General features: G+C 31.5%; 1 protein-coding gene across 6 annotated transcripts in view; it reads right to left on the bottom strand.

The window, feature by feature from the left end:
- Nucleotides 1-16471, bottom strand: part of Cdh18 (cadherin 18) — a 903781-nt gene that overhangs the window by 463688 nt on the left and 423622 nt on the right. The gene's annotated exons all lie outside the window — the stretch shown is intronic.

The following is a 16471-nucleotide window of genomic DNA, read 5'->3' on the forward strand; positions in this document are numbered from 1 at the left end:
GTAGGTGAAATAATTTTATGAGTCATGCTCAGATAATGATAAGAATATAGTAATAATATATGTTTTTACAGACCCCAATTAAGAAGAGAAATTTTTCTAAAGTATCAATGACAGAGCCACACAAGTGAGTGACCAGCAAGGGGCAGGGGTGGCAGGGGGTGGTGAGAGGAGAAAAGAGAGAGAGAGAGAGAGAGAGAAAGAGAGAGAGAGAGAGAGAGAGAGAGAGAGAGAGAGAGAGAGAGAGAGAGAGAACATCAAGGGGAGTGAAATGAGAAAGCAGAATGTGAAAGGCGGGAGGAAAATAAGAGGTGAAGGGAAAGGAGGAGAAGTGGAGGGCAGGAGAAAAAAGAGAGGGCACTTTAAAGAGAAGTCAGAAGACATGATCAGAAGAAACTCCCTGAATTCAGCAGATATGATGGTTAAAGTCATTTTACTCACTTGAAGACTTAGATATTACTGATTAGTAAACAGAACTTTTCTCACATATGCAATGGCTGACAAGGTAAAAATGTAGAAACCATGATAAGGTTTGGTCACTGTGGAAAAAAATATGCAACTAAAAATAGATCAAATTAACTCTCAGAATAGTAGGCATTTACATATTCTACAGCACGCAAAATTGTCAAATGAAATCTCATAATTTCTTTTTATTTTAATGCATAAGAAGCTTGATCTCCATTTAAGAGTGTGTGATTAGCTCTGCTTTACCATTTCCTTGCTTATTCAAAGCTGCTTTTTTAAAAAAAGGATTGCAAAGCACTAAGCATATACAATTATTCAGAGAGGAAATTAAAGACTTCATGTAAAGAAAGAAATTGAAATACAAATCTACTACCTTCCAGTAGTTTGAAAATATATGTAAATATGTGTTTGACTATACAATAAGAAGGATACCTGCTTAATATTAAAGTTTATTTATATTATTAAAAAGAAAGATAAAAAACCTAAAAAAGAATGGACTATAGCATAAAGACTGATTATTTGTAACTCATTGAAAATACTGTAGATGCCCTCAAGCCCATAAAGAACAGAGTAAGTTAAAAAGAGAGCAGTGTCTTTGAAGCATTGTCTAGAAAGAGTGTCAATTCCATTTTGTTAGTGTCAATTAGGGATTTTAGGGAGATTGGTTAGGAAGATTGGTTATATTGGTTATTTCATAATGTCTCACATTATTATTTTTTTCTTTTTTTAAACAAGTTAATTGTGTGCTGAAATTAATAACTCATGACGGTCCTACATTGTTAGGGCTAGTCCTGCATTCAGCATAAGCAATTAAGAATTGCATGACAGGCTCAGGATAGAAGTGAAAATTCAGGATTTCAGATTATCATCCTGGTCAGCATTGGGCACTCAAAATGACAACCTAAAGCATAAGTTGAATTAGGTTATTCTCAGGATACCAAATTCGTGCTCAACTCTACATTTATACAGGCTTCAAGCCATTGCCAGTGTGGAGCTGTCATTGTCATTCTCTATCTATCTAAAGATTCCTCAAGCCACCAATATTCATTTGTTAGCGTTGGCAGTTTTACACATGCAGTCCCTCACCATATGTTCTGCCCATTACTACTAACTAGTCATTACCCACGCTGATTGTTTCCTCATCACATTCTTCAAGCCAGAATCTCCTCTTGCTAACTTTCCCTGAATCTTTCTAGAGCAATTCTACTGTTTTGAATTTTAATCCATATATAACAGAGATCCAACTAATGGAACGTTTGTATTGAAACATCATTGACCCCATTGAAATAATCATTCATGGATTTTCACTAGAATCTTCATTGACCAATACTGTGTAACTGAGTTCTTTCCTGTTCAGCTTTATCACTTAAAAAAAAAATAAGAGGAAACCAAAGCTTGGATAGAAATCAGTTTGCATCAAATTTGAGCATTGCATACATTTGGTATATTGCCTTTTATAAACAGCATCTCCAGTTTGCTCATCTTTTGATGGTATAACATAACATTTATGGAAAAGAATTTGCAATTACATGAATTTAAGGAAGTAATGTATGCAATTCATCTATTATTGTATCTGGTGGACAGTATACACTCAGTAAATTACTGTTATAATAATAGAAACAACTTCTCAGTTTCTGTTTTAGTCTAACCAAAGTACCTGAATGTTTATAAATAGCATCTTCCTCAATGTGGCCAAGTTATAAGTGACTGCACCAGAGAACAGATTACAGAAGAAAAATGGGAGATTATTTGTGGTGATAGCAATATGGTTCATTGGTTGACATCTTATGTTATTGAGATTACCTGCTTTCAGAAAAGTGAAAAGCAGGGCTAAAGAAGGGATCTGCTGCCATCCACAATCTGTTCAAGGAAGATATAGATTTTCTCTATTTCAAAGTTCCAGAGGACAAAACTGAGAGTCTAGAGATAAACAGGATTGGTTTGCCAATCACAGAACCTGCAGAGCGCAACCGTGAGTATATGAAACCCATAAAAAGCAGAATAGTAGCCTAGCAAAAGGAACAATTCACCTGTTGAGTGTGTTTCCCAATAAATTGTCAATATTAATGAATTATTAAAATTAAATATTATGTGGACCTACTTAATGGTTTGAAACATTGTCAGTGTTACTTGCAACAACTTTTATGGACTTTGAAAATTTTAGAACAAGTATATAATAATATGTGGAAAGATGAGTGTATCTTAAGGCCATATTAAAATATCCAAACAAAGTTTTTCATTTTTTTCCATCTACAAAATCCTGAAAAGGCAAAGACTGCAAATAAAATGAAAATATGCAAACTTTATTAAGACTTTAACAAACATATATATCAGTATATGACTCTGTGTGTGTGTGTGCGCTTGCTCACATGTGTGTCCTCACACATGCATATGTCTGCAGTCCTTTTGAATGGTTGTAAAAGGTTAAAATGGGAATTTCCTATTGCAGCTTTAAATTACTGGAGAACACACTTAGCCTAAAGAATATTCTATTTTTCACATTTGAAGTGGACCCAAATGGTCAAATTATATATATATAAAACCTTCTATGAATTGATTCTTAGTTACATGAGCACACAAGAACTTCACAAAACTTTATGTTCTTTGGCAACAATCTTAAATCATATATATATATATATATATATATATACACACACACATACATACATATACACATATATATGTATAGATATATGATATATAAGATTGTTGAGATATAATGATATATATACATACATATACATATATATGTATATGTGTGTGTATATATATATATGTGTATATATATATATATTCTTATGATTAGACAAGTTTAGAAATGTTTATTAGAACTTTACACTTGGGAGATTGTTCTTTTTGTTACAATTTCAAAGAGATAAGATTTCCAAAGTGAATTGAAACCACTGACTTTTACCTTTGATAAACTCACAAAATATAGGAAAACAACTCAGTGCTCATATCAATACAAAGTCAATATATATTCACACACACACACACACACACACACAGATTAAAAGGCATAATGGGAGGTAAGTAAGATACAGATTTCATAGTCTTTGTAAATAGTGAGGCATCTGTTGATTGCAATAAGACTGAGGAAATCAAAAGAGAGCAAATGAAAATACAAACAAATCTGCTTGATAAATTAAAAATTTTGTGTAATATATATTTTTTATGGTTGTATATATTTTTCATACACATGCAAAAAGAATTATATCATGAACTTAAAAAATTGGTAATTTGTAAGAAAATGTACAAAATTTCTAAAAGAAACTAAAAGAAATAAATTTTTTAATTAGGGAAAGTTAAATGTAGTAATTCTAAGGTATATATTTTATGAACTTTAGATAACCACAAGCAATATTTGAATGTATTTTTTTAATTATCAATGATATCAGTTTCATTTAAAGTCAATTCACTGAGTTTCAAGACAATTTTGAATAAGGGAAGTTATACTGAATGACCAAAAAATCATCCATATTATAATTATTAAAAATATAAGTTCTATACTAATAAAAAATGATTCAAAATAGCCAAAATCAATTCAGACCAAAATCTCAAAAGTTATAAAGATTTAACACTTGGCAAAGTGGCATTTCACATTAGAAAGGGAAAAGTAGATTATTTAATTTGTTATAAAGGGAAAAGTTACATGATTTAATTATTTATAGAAGACCAACTAGCTATCAATTTGGAATAATAAAGAAAGGCAGATTTTATGATCTTGCCTATACCAAAATGCGTGACAGGAGGGTATCCTGAGACATCTCATGAAAACACAGTATTGAGCTATGCTTGACAAATGTTTTGAATACATAAGTGACTGTTTTTAAGAAGAAAAAGTAATGCATTTAAATGTGTAGAAAAGTTAGTTAAATATCTATAAAAACTTTGAATATAAAACTAATTTTTAAGCATGACTAAATAAATAAAATAAAACAAGTGAGGGCTCATGGAAGAGGCAAAAGGTACCTGTGTGAATAGAGTACAAAGTGCAAAATATAAAGTTGAGATCACAGACCTGTATGGAATGGTTTGAAGTGCTAACATGGAATAAAGATAGACGTAGTGATACATACATACATACATACAGTGTTCTAGACCATAATTCTGCTAAATCATTTGCAGGACGGTTTGCAGGACACATTGGGGCTACCACCTCCTTTTGTATAGTATGTGAGCTAAGAAAGATTTTGCATTTTTTCATTGGCTAAAAATAATAAATTATGAGTATTTAGTGGAGTGTAATGATAATACGAAATTCTAATTTCAGTATTCACAAATAAAGATTTATTGGAACACAGTTATATTCATCTGACTTTAAACTGGCTGTTTTCATAGTACCACAATGTAAATGAGTAATTTTGATAGACATCATATAGCCTACAGTGACAAAAAAACACATTAGTCTCTAGTATTTTACAGAAATAATTGGTTGACCCATGGTGCAGACGTATCTTTCTGAGTTTCTCAATACTTAATACTCAATAGATAGACATAACATCTATTAATTCACCAGGCAAACCTTCACCAATTAACATAATATAAATATTATTCTAAACTTTATATTCATTCTGAAAACAAATTGGGGTGTGTGTGTGTTTGTGTGTGTGTGTGTGTGTGTGTGTGTGTGTGTATGTTTGATGACAATGTAGAATTTGGAAATGGTTCAATAAATGAGTGTAATTTTTCTTGAAAATTAGAGAGAAATATGTGCATATAAAGAATCAGTACTACATGCTTTTAAGACACATAATCACTTATGTTTGCTATTTTGGGAACTGCATTGAATTTCTGAGAACAAGCCTTTATTTTCCATTTTAATTAAACTAAACATTTAATTACATTTCCACTATTCTGTCAGCAGAAACAAATCTATAAATGTGGAGTGAAAAATTATGAGAGCTGGTCTTTAATATCCCATCACAAACAGAGCATGTTATGGGCAATCTGTTCTTCCATAGTACATTGCAACTGTGTTTCATTGACATGAATGTCAGTTTTGCTAAACATTCAAGTATGGTACAGAACTTTTTTTTTCTTTTTAGATAATGTTTATATATTAAAATCCAAGATCTTTAAAGTATATGCAATATTTGCAATAATACCCTTGCCCCTCAGGTTTTAATCGTCAGCATTAAAGAATTGAATAAGTAAATGGAGAGTGCATATCAGATATAAATTTGCTGCCAACCAAATTATACTCAGAGCATGTGCACATTCACATCAATAAAATTACATAAACACTCAGAATTTTATTTTATTTTCAGGATCCAATATGTCTACAGCAATTTGCTAAGTGCAATGAAAAATAAATGCTATCTGCCAATAAAGTGATTATAATGACCCATGAGGTGCAGACTTGTAAATGTGAAAATGGAAATAAGAACAACCTCATAATCAATAAGGCATGCTGGCTCAGAAGAGTACATGTCATCAAATGGTTTTTCCTCAACAGTTTTTCTGAAGGATTTCACTTCAGTAAGTTGCTGAAATGTGGAATCTCTCTTCAGGTTGTATACTCTGCAATTGGAATCTGTCATATCAATTAAGTCCACTTCTCTAGGCCAAATTGCCATTAACCACGATTCTAAGATTGGTTTATAAAATCTGTTTGGTGATGTACAGTATATGTAATTTATATAAAGCACTATAATTGCTAAACAGACTAAGCAAATTCTCAAACATAGTGTATTCTCCTGGCTGAGAACTTAAATAAGTAAAATCACTATGAAAAGATAGGTTTGTGAAAACAGAGGTAGACCAATTGAATTTAATAGTAATATTAAAATGCTTAATTGTATCAGGCAAAAATAACTTAATTTCTCTTTCTTCAAATATGATAATATTTGGTGAGGACAATCCCTTAGTGAATGGATAATGTCAATATTTTCCTTTTATTCTTTGCTTCTATGGTCGCACTAACACAGTTTGAGAGGAACATTCTTTATTTAAATATATATATATATATATATATATATATATATATATATATATATATATATAAAATGTAATGTGAGTGCTGGTTTTAGAACTATTCTATCTACTCAAGTTTTGTTTGAAAATCAATTTTGATGAATTATGCTTATATTGAGCTTCAGCTGACCTACAATTTGAGAACCTCCTGCATCCTCAAATTCTGGGATTATAGACATGTGCCAAAGTACCAGAGCCAAATAATACTAATACTAATACTACTACTACTAATAATAATAAAATTATGAAGTTCTAGAAATGGAAGTCAGGCCTTCAATATGCTAGGAAAACACTCTACCAGTGAGCTATAACCCAAGTGATCTTCTTAAGGTTTTATACAAAACACATTTCTGTTTTTAATCCCATTTATCTTATTGTTCCATCTACAAATCATCTTCACACCTAATCTTCTCTATGACTGATGCTGGAATTCTTTATGAACACCTCCTATACAGTCTCTACAACTTAAATCAAGCTATTCTTCCATAATTCCCTGTTACAATGATTGGCACAATTATTGATGCAGTGAAATATTTCAGGATCTCAGGGATCATCTTTTATCTCTAGCTTATCTCACATCTCTATAATGTACATCTAGAGAGTCATTATACTATCTTTTTACCTCATGAATAGTATTTTCCATTAACTTCCTTCCTTGTGTTGCAACTGATACATTTTTATCTTTACTGTCATCTCTCCAGCTAGAAATATTTTCTAAACTTTTCTCTTCACGTTTACTATCATCCCTGTAATTTTAATCAGCTTTTTCACTGCCATGACTAAAAGACCCAACCAGCACAATTATAGAGCAGACAAAATTTATTTGGGGGCTCATGGTTCTGGAGATCTCGTAGATAGAATAGTCCTAAAACCAGCACAAGAACAGCAAGCTCTAGGCCTTGGAGCTCAAGTTGAGGCAAGACATCATGGTGGAAGAGTGTGGTGAAGGGAAGAGTTTCAATTGACGATCAAGAGGCAGACAGAGACAGATACTCCACTCACCGGATACAAATATATACCCCAAAGCCAAACCCCAATACCCAAACTCTTTCAGTCACCCACAGTTAATCCCATCAAGGGATTAATTCATTGATTGGGTTAATGCTCTTGCAACCCAATAATTTCTTCTCTGAACTGTTTTTCATTGTCTCACGAGTAAGTCTTGGGGGACATATCACATCCAAAACATAAAACCTGTCCAAACCATCATATCACAGTGGTGTTTAGAGAATAAACTGAGGCTTGATGATCAACTCTTCAACAATCTTTAACTGATGAACTTGATTTTACAGAGACAGAAGGTTTTAATTTGACATTCAAGGCTAGAACTCTTATTTAGTTATTGTTTGCTAAATATATAAACTATGCTTAGGACACTGAGAGTTACAAAGGCATTTATCATTGTTCAGTATGCATTACTACCTGTGCTGAATGAAAGACATAATTAAAGAAGATCTGTGTAATTACCCAGAAAGTGCCTAATTCTGACTTATGGAATCCAAAATGACTTGACAGTAGCATAAGAAGATTAAGGGGATTTTCATCATGAAAAGACGCTGGAGAAGACTTTCCATTCTAAGAAGGGAAAACCTGAGTAAAAGTGCAGTTAGCATTGTGAGATGTTTTGTTCAGGGAGGGATTGATCTGAACTGAGTTTAACACCAGAAGAGTCATATTTGTAATGGTCTTATCTCGCTGTTTTCATGTTTGTCACCAAATCAGTGTCCCTGAAGCAAATTCTGTTTGTACTTTGTAATTATATAACAAAACTCCGCTGTAGTCATCGATTTGGAGCCCAGTGGGATGAGCCAAATAAAAGGGGGATTTTGTTTATTCTCTTACTTGGAGGACACATCAAGTGGCTTCCCAGGGAGACTAAAATCAATTCTGAACTTGCAGCACATATATCCTCATGTAAGAATATCTGAAACAAACCTTTCTATTTCTTAAGATAGATAAAAAAAATACTTGTCTAAATACTTGAATAAAACAATGTCAAAATAGTAGCAAAATGTTTTTGGTAATTGTAAGAAATGTCCTCAAGTTTAAAAGTATATGTGCTACTTAAGTCTTCTCTATAATTCTTACCTATATCAATGTAATCATAATACCTCAAAGGGAAAATGTTATCTTTAGATCTTCATAAGATTTGGAGGTATGCATGAAGCACCATATATAGCTCTTGAAATTTATATGTTTCAGGCACCATCCACATTTACTTAGAGAAAAAAAATAAATTGGTTTGAAAGAGATTTTCAGTTTTATCCTTAGAAGTTAAAGTATGACTTGCATCATCAGACAGAATGAAGACTATAACTCATTTGAGTTACTGATCTGTCCGGGGCAATAAAATTTAGAATGGATTTATATGAACTAATATTTAAAGACTAATCCATGAGAAACCTAAAAAAAAAGCTATAGTATGAGCTGCATCATCTCTAGTTTCTTATTTTATTTTGCTTTTTTTGGAGGTGCTTTTTAGGAAACTTAGTTCTGTTATTTGGGGGTAATAAATTCAGAAAGATTTATCCACTGATTTAAAAAAAAAAATTCCAAGGTTTAATTATTTTCTTTCTCATCCAAAATTACCCACCCCATCGTCAATGCCCTCAGTATTTTTTCCCATAGAGATACTGTAAAATGTGTGTGTGTTTACCATAACTAGCAAATAATAAGCATTTGTAACCACTTTCCAAAGTCCTCAGAGCTTTTAAAATCCTTTAAATGAATAATGAAACTACAACATGACAAGGTTTTTGGGGAAAAAAAGTATTACTTTAATATTCTGAAATGATGTTACAGGTTTATTAGTATCTTCTGTAAAAAAAGATGTCATTATATATTTTGTATGAATGTATCTAAACCCAGAAAACTTGACTCTTTGTCAATTTTTACATATTAATCTTTATTTATACTTAACACATTATATATGTTTGAACTTCCTTTCAAATTGTGAAGTTATAAAGCTGCCTCTATTGCAAAGGCAGTGAACATGGCGAGGGAAAGGCACTTTATACTTGGAATGGACTACAATATGTCTACTCTAGTTCTTGCTCTCCACAAGGACTCTCTTGCTAGGCTTCTACTTCACTGGGTCCCCTGGTTCATTTGCCTTATTTGTAGTTCTATCTCTGTGACAGTTTCTATTGACATTTATGACCCTGAAAAGTTCTACATTGTATTCAGAATGTGAGCATCAGCTTATTAGATTGATGATCAACATATTTAGAATATCTTTAAAACATTTTTGTCTAGGACATTAGAGAAAAGTAAGATTATTTTCAATGCCTCTTAGTATATGAGTATATTTATTTATAGATTTATATTGATTGGCTCATGTCATAATGAATTTTATTTATATGTACCATCCATCAAATAAATAAATAAATAGATCAGACCTGCATTTCATCATATCCTCAACTGAGGCATACAAAGTTTTGAACATAGATGCCATTAATGATCCAGAGGGAACAACTTGTATAAATTCACACCTACCTATTTTTATATACCAAACATTAAGAAAACCAAAAATTCCCTTTGTAAGTACTTTATTACAACTGTATTTTGATACCTAAAATTAGAATGCTACTTTGTTTTTATACACACAAGTGCATTTTTAATGTGCTTTCCCAAATGCTGTTAACAGTGAAGAAAGTTGTTTATGGCGAGATACAAAATATTTTTAGATTGCTTATTTAAGTCAATAGATATCCTGCAGTTTAATGTACCATTTTAGAGAATGTATACCACTGTAGTTGTACAAAAATGCCAGTGACAAAACACTCATAACATTTCTCTAAAGTTATAAGAAGTAAAAGGAGGGTTATCTCCAAATATGGCAGGGGCTACAGCTCTCTCAGATTCAATGCCAGTCAAGTGTTGTCATGAATACTTAGCTGCATTTCATAGGAAACCTCTGTGATATGTACTGTGTGTACTTTTAGGGCACATATAAATGAACCCATAGTCTCTTCTTGGAAACCATTCCCAGGAGGTGAAGTTTTAATACTTACAATGGGCTAAAGATCACTATGATGTGGTAATCCTGCAAGAGAATTTACTTAGAAGCCATATCTACTGCAGTCAAAGAGGAAAGCAAAAATCTTCACAGAAATGACATGTTACCAATGCCTAATGGGTTCATAAAAGCCTTATAATAGACGTCTTTCGAAAGCCAGAGTTTCTAGAGCAAATATCTAGACCTAGGTTTTCAGCTTTATAATATGAAAGCAAAGGAATAAAGTAAATATAATTGTATATACAATTGAAGCAAAAGGTTAAGTATAGCAAAATAACACAGCAACTCATCTCACATAGTAATTTTACTCTAACTCCAGAAAAAGATAAAAATTTGTATAGTCAGTAGAGGGAAGTAAAACAGGGAAGGGAGGAGAGCAGAGAAAGGAGAAGTATTTGGGGACTGAATCAGAATAAATTATATTCCATGCTTTAATAAGTATGTCAAAATGAATCCTAATATTATGTAGAATTAAGAACTAATAAAAATAAAATGGGAAAGTGGAATTGAAATAGTAGTGAGATTTCAGGGAACCTGAAATTTGGAACTTCTCTCTGAAAAAGTATTATTCAGAAACAGCTCCAAGGAATTGTGGGAAGGGGGAGGTTTATGAGTACCAGTTATTCTCCCACCAACTGGGAAAATATTTGGTCACAGTGAACTGTTCAACTCTTGAGGATTCAGTTGAAAGATACCTTGTTCTGAGCATGAAGCCCCACTTTTAACATTCCTCTAGAGTGAAGTGAGAGCTAAAAATGTGGGGTACCAAGCAGTGATGGGAATACAGAGAATGAAATCACACTCTACCTTATGTAATCTAGAAATAATGTATAAACTAATTTTTATCTTCAAAACATGTGTACACGTCTTCACTTGAATTTCAAGATTCTACTTTATCTTTTCTCAACAGACCATGGCTTATCATTGTTAAGATTTTCCAAACATATTAGATTTTCCTGCCAGTAAAGAGAAAAATAAATTAATTATTTATGAGCATTATAAATTTACATTAAAAATAGTAGTGACTTTCATTCAATTTTCTTCTCCGTGTGTCATTGTCGTTTTCAAGCAAATGACATTATATAATGATTGTTCACATCAAGTCTAGAGTATTAGGAACACATTTTAATTCATTGGGGAAATAAATTAATATGCTCTTATTCTGAAAGAAATAAAAGTCTGTATTTAAATGTCAATTTTTTTAGTAAGTATGGTGAATATCTTTATTCCAAATGATTAAATATATACTGAAAAACTTACATGTTTAAATAAGCTTTTTTTCTTGGAAAATGGAAGTTAGCTAACAAGGAATCAATTTATTTTCCTTAAATAAAGAAATTCATATTACTAATATGGTAGGGAAATAAATTTCTCTCCAAATCTATTTATGATGACTTTTTCACTTCCCAAAATTGTCAAATTTGCTAGTTTGGGGATACATATACTCAATCACATCCTTTTACCACTTAGGAAATAAATGTGATTTTCATAAATGATATTGGGAAATGACTGAATAAATCATTCACCAAACTATTAAAAGATGAACTTTTATTGATTGAAAGAAAAATAAAAATAATGTTTCAAAGGGAAGCAAAACTGGGAAAACCTTTAGGGGAAAAAAGAACAAAACAACAAGGACCTAAAATATCCCTGAGATTAAAAAAAATAAAAAATCCCTATACTTTCTGTGTCACCTTCATCTTGAGTGTCTGAATTACTCGAAAAGCATCTGACAACTATAAGGGAGGATTTTGGTTCCATCAACGGCTAGCTATTAGTATGGCAGGAAAGCAGAAGAGCAAAAACAAGTCTGCTACTGGAATCCTGAGGCAGGAAGTAGGCATCACTGTATAGGTGTGATCAGGTATATGAGAAAAACACAACCCCTTTGAATTCTAATTGGATGAGAAATTGTCTCTTAGGCACACAGAATTATCACTGCCCTTAGTTAACAGTAGTCTTCTATCACATTATTTATCACTAGGTTTCAGTCTTCTATCACTTACAATTTGTTACAGAAGATGCATGTGCTAGGTAAGTTAATTTGTAGGTCTTTACATGTTGCATGAGGTCAACATTCTTAAATTGTTTTCTATTTTTAAAGTTGTCTTTCTTATTGGCACATTTGTACATATTTTTATACTCAAATATGATGCTTGGATTCATGTGTACCATAATTAATGATTGATTCAAAGTAGTCTGATATTTATCACCTTAAATACTTACCCTTTTTTTTTACAGTGAATACACTCAAATTCCTCTGCTTTAAGATAGGTGATTCAGGATTGTTAATTATTTTTATCTTGCTATATTATAGAACAGAACTTACTCCTCTTAACAAAAAATAATATCATGCCTGTTTTTGACACCTCCCTCTACTCCTCCTCACCAATCCTTCCCCATCTCTGGTAATCACTGTTTCAACACAAGGATTTTTTCTAAGAGAGGCTGTGGGATAATGAAAAGAGAAAAAGAGAGACACCACAAATAGGTAACAGTTAGTATGTGCCAGAATATTAGTAAACACTTCAGAGCATTTCACATTTAATTATTTTAACAACAGAATGAGTATGGTCCTATTATTATCCTTTTTTTCATGGGTGGAACTATGGCCCTGGAAGATGAAGTAACTTGACAATGTCACACAGAGCTGAGGCAAGAAGATAATTCTAATAATCTAGATCTAAATGTAGATGCATTTAAACACTTGCTTGTTGGAGCTGTATCACACTGATAGAGATAGAAGCAGACTCAGTGGTGTCTAGCTGTACAAGGTAATTATAAATGAAGTTAGCAAATTTAGAATAGAAAGGACAAATAACTTTGGGCATCATAGCAGAAAATTTTGAAACAAGACTTCCATATAATATGAAGTAAACCTGTAAGGCAATACCACATATGGTTTTCTCTTATTGAGCCTTGTTTATGTGTAACAATGTGTTTATGTACATAAAAATAAAACATGGTATTCTAAAAAATTTTTTATATTTGATATAAAGGATCTCAAGAAAATAAAAAGAATAAAATATCTGTTTCATTAATTTTTCCATAGAATAGGCATCCTAAAGCAGTGCCACAAGATTATAGATGCAAACAAGAAAACTCTGAATTACCAGAATTTTTCTGTGAAATGAAAATAAATAACATTCAAATAAGTTAAAAAAAAAGTGGAATTTTAACACTTAGTCACAAAATCATTAAGTGAGTCCTTTGAAAATAAAGCATTATTAATGAAATGGAGGATTTGAACAGTGCCTTTTTTCATGGTATTAATAATCAAGGATATATCACTAAAACAAACAATAATTATTACTGTACTTGTATCTAGACAATAAGAATGACTGCCATTTGAAGCACAAAGTAGAGTAGCTTAAACTAGGGAATATTTGCTTAAAATTGACATAAAAGAATGTCTTAAATTAATGAAATGTATATACTTTATACAGGCTAAACATTGTAACTAAATTCATAATAAAATAGCACATGATCTCCATATGTATTTTAATAGAATGAGAATAGTGGAAAATAACATATATGACTCATAGGTATGGACAACAAATACAATTTTTTTGAATAAAGTTGAAATAATGAACTCAATAGACGGTAAACATTTGGTTAATAAAATAAAACTAATGTGATTATGAGGATTGTATCATCATAAATTTACCACTTTAGAGATTTCAAAAAGCACTTGGCTTTTGAAATCAAATATGTTATATGAAGACAGATTAATGTTGCAAATGAATATTCAGGATGTTTTTATTATTCTATTCATACTATTCAGATATTCCTCCAATTTTCACTGGTAGTCTTGGGTTTTACTGGCATTCTTCCATTTTTACTACGTAGACACAAGAAAATGATTTAGATAGTGACTACTTTATTCAACTCATATTATTAAGGGTTTGTTATTTCTATTGTTTTGCATAACATGCACTTCATAGATTGGTTTTAGTGAAATTATTGAATGAATAGAATAATAATGAAGAAGTTATCAATGCTTAGGTGAAATTTTGCCCTGTAAATATTAGGAAGTGCATTGATTGTATAAAATCTAATAAAACTTGTTCTGTTCCTACTTCAAAATTTAGATGAATACAATTAACATTTGCTCTTCACAGAAGATATATATATATATAAATATATATATATATATACTAGATTATAATAATATAATATATATATATATATATATTTATATATATATACATATATATATATATATACATATACTGCAAGGTTTGGAAAAATCATGCAAAAGATACAAAAAGAAATTCTCCTCTAATTATATATATATATATATATATATATATATATATATATATATATATTAGTTTTAGATGGACACAATACCTTTATTTTGTTTATTTGTTTTTATGTGGTGCTGAGGATTGAACTCAGTGCCTCACATATGCAAGGCAAGTGCTCTACTGTCCAGCCACAGCCACAGCTCCCCCAATATTTGAATAAGACTCACATCAATAAAATAATGAGTTAGTTATTATGACTCTTCCACACAGGTTTGTTAAAATAATGTTATATAATAACAAATAACAAAAATGATAATGTATTGTTAACATGGGAGAGAGTTATAAAAATTTAAGCAACTTCTGAAGGAAAAAAATTTGAGATAATAAAATTAAGAATAAAACACAAAGGATTCCAAAATTTTATAATAGAGTAAATTTGTTTCACATAATTTTTCCATAGTTTAAAAGGAATGGGGTTTATTAAGTGGTGCACATTGCTCACACAATCTACAGTGGAGCTGAGCAATAGAGGGAACTTCACTGCAGAGATCGGTCACTGCAGAAGCCCATAACCCCACAGCAGCTCCATCCAGAATCATGCTGCCTATGAGCTAATCCAAGCAACAAATTGGTCTGCCTCTCTCCATAACCAACTCAATTCTGCAAAGCCTCCTGTTAGTGCACTCATTAGAGAAACTTAAATTCCATCTGGAACTCAGGCTGCAATAGAGTCTGGGAAATGCAGGGATTAGGTTTCCAGCCAAGGCAGAACAAGGAAGGCTGCTTGTTGGAATGAGTGTTGAACAAACAAATCCACAATTTCAGTATATATTACAACCAAAATCATATTTGGAAAATTCTAATCTCACCATGAATCAACTATTCTTCTGCCAAAATGTCTCAATTAATCATTGTTCAAAAACCTCAAATTCAAATTTTCTCATTGGTATTTATACAATAATTTGTTTGCCTAAAAACTTTCTTTAGAGTTCAGTTTTGCTTAGTATCATTCTAGACTTCTATTCTAGGGATTAAAGAATTGTTCCCTGCTTTCAAAGAATTTGTGCTTTATTGTGGTAGAGTGATATGTGAAATAAATAGTTGGCAAAACAATCTGAGTTGGTAAATTGTTGTGTAAAATGTTTCATGGGATCTGAACACAAAGTGATATTAAGAAAGGCAGAGGTGAAGAAAACATGAAGAGTGACATCGAGGAAATTTTTTAAATATGGAAATGTAAAGGCCTGTTTGTTCTGTAACCAGGAGTAATGAAAATATGTTCAAAGTGTGTAAAGATACAAGGATTTAAAGCATATACAAGAATGAATAAGTCATCAAATGGTATGTTCATTAATATCACTACAAGTTTGAATTTATGTCTTGACATGATAAACTGATATCAGATAAAGAAAATTCTCAATTGTTACATTCAAGAGTTTAGATTATATTGAATGAATAGTGGGGAAACACTGAAGAATTGTGAACAAAGAGATAAATACAAGATTTTCCTGTGGGTAGCTTGAGGCATGTACTGCAAAATGATGAGGTTGAAGGCATGTTATGAAGTCAGCAAAGAGTACTTTAGGTTCATATCCTATGTCTTACAGTGGATTTGAGTGCTGAAGAGAACCTGCTGGTGAATGGCTAAAGATGTAACTATATTGCTATTTAATCCACATGGTCTTTTTTATTGGTTATTTTTAGTTATACATAACTTTAGAATTAATCTTGACATACCTATACAAGCATGGAATATACTTTCCTC

This window comes from Ictidomys tridecemlineatus, chromosome 1 (assembly GCF_052094955.1).
Source record: "Ictidomys tridecemlineatus isolate mIctTri1 chromosome 1, mIctTri1.hap1, whole genome shotgun sequence".
Lineage (NCBI taxonomy): Eukaryota > Metazoa > Chordata > Mammalia > Rodentia > Sciuridae > Ictidomys > Ictidomys tridecemlineatus.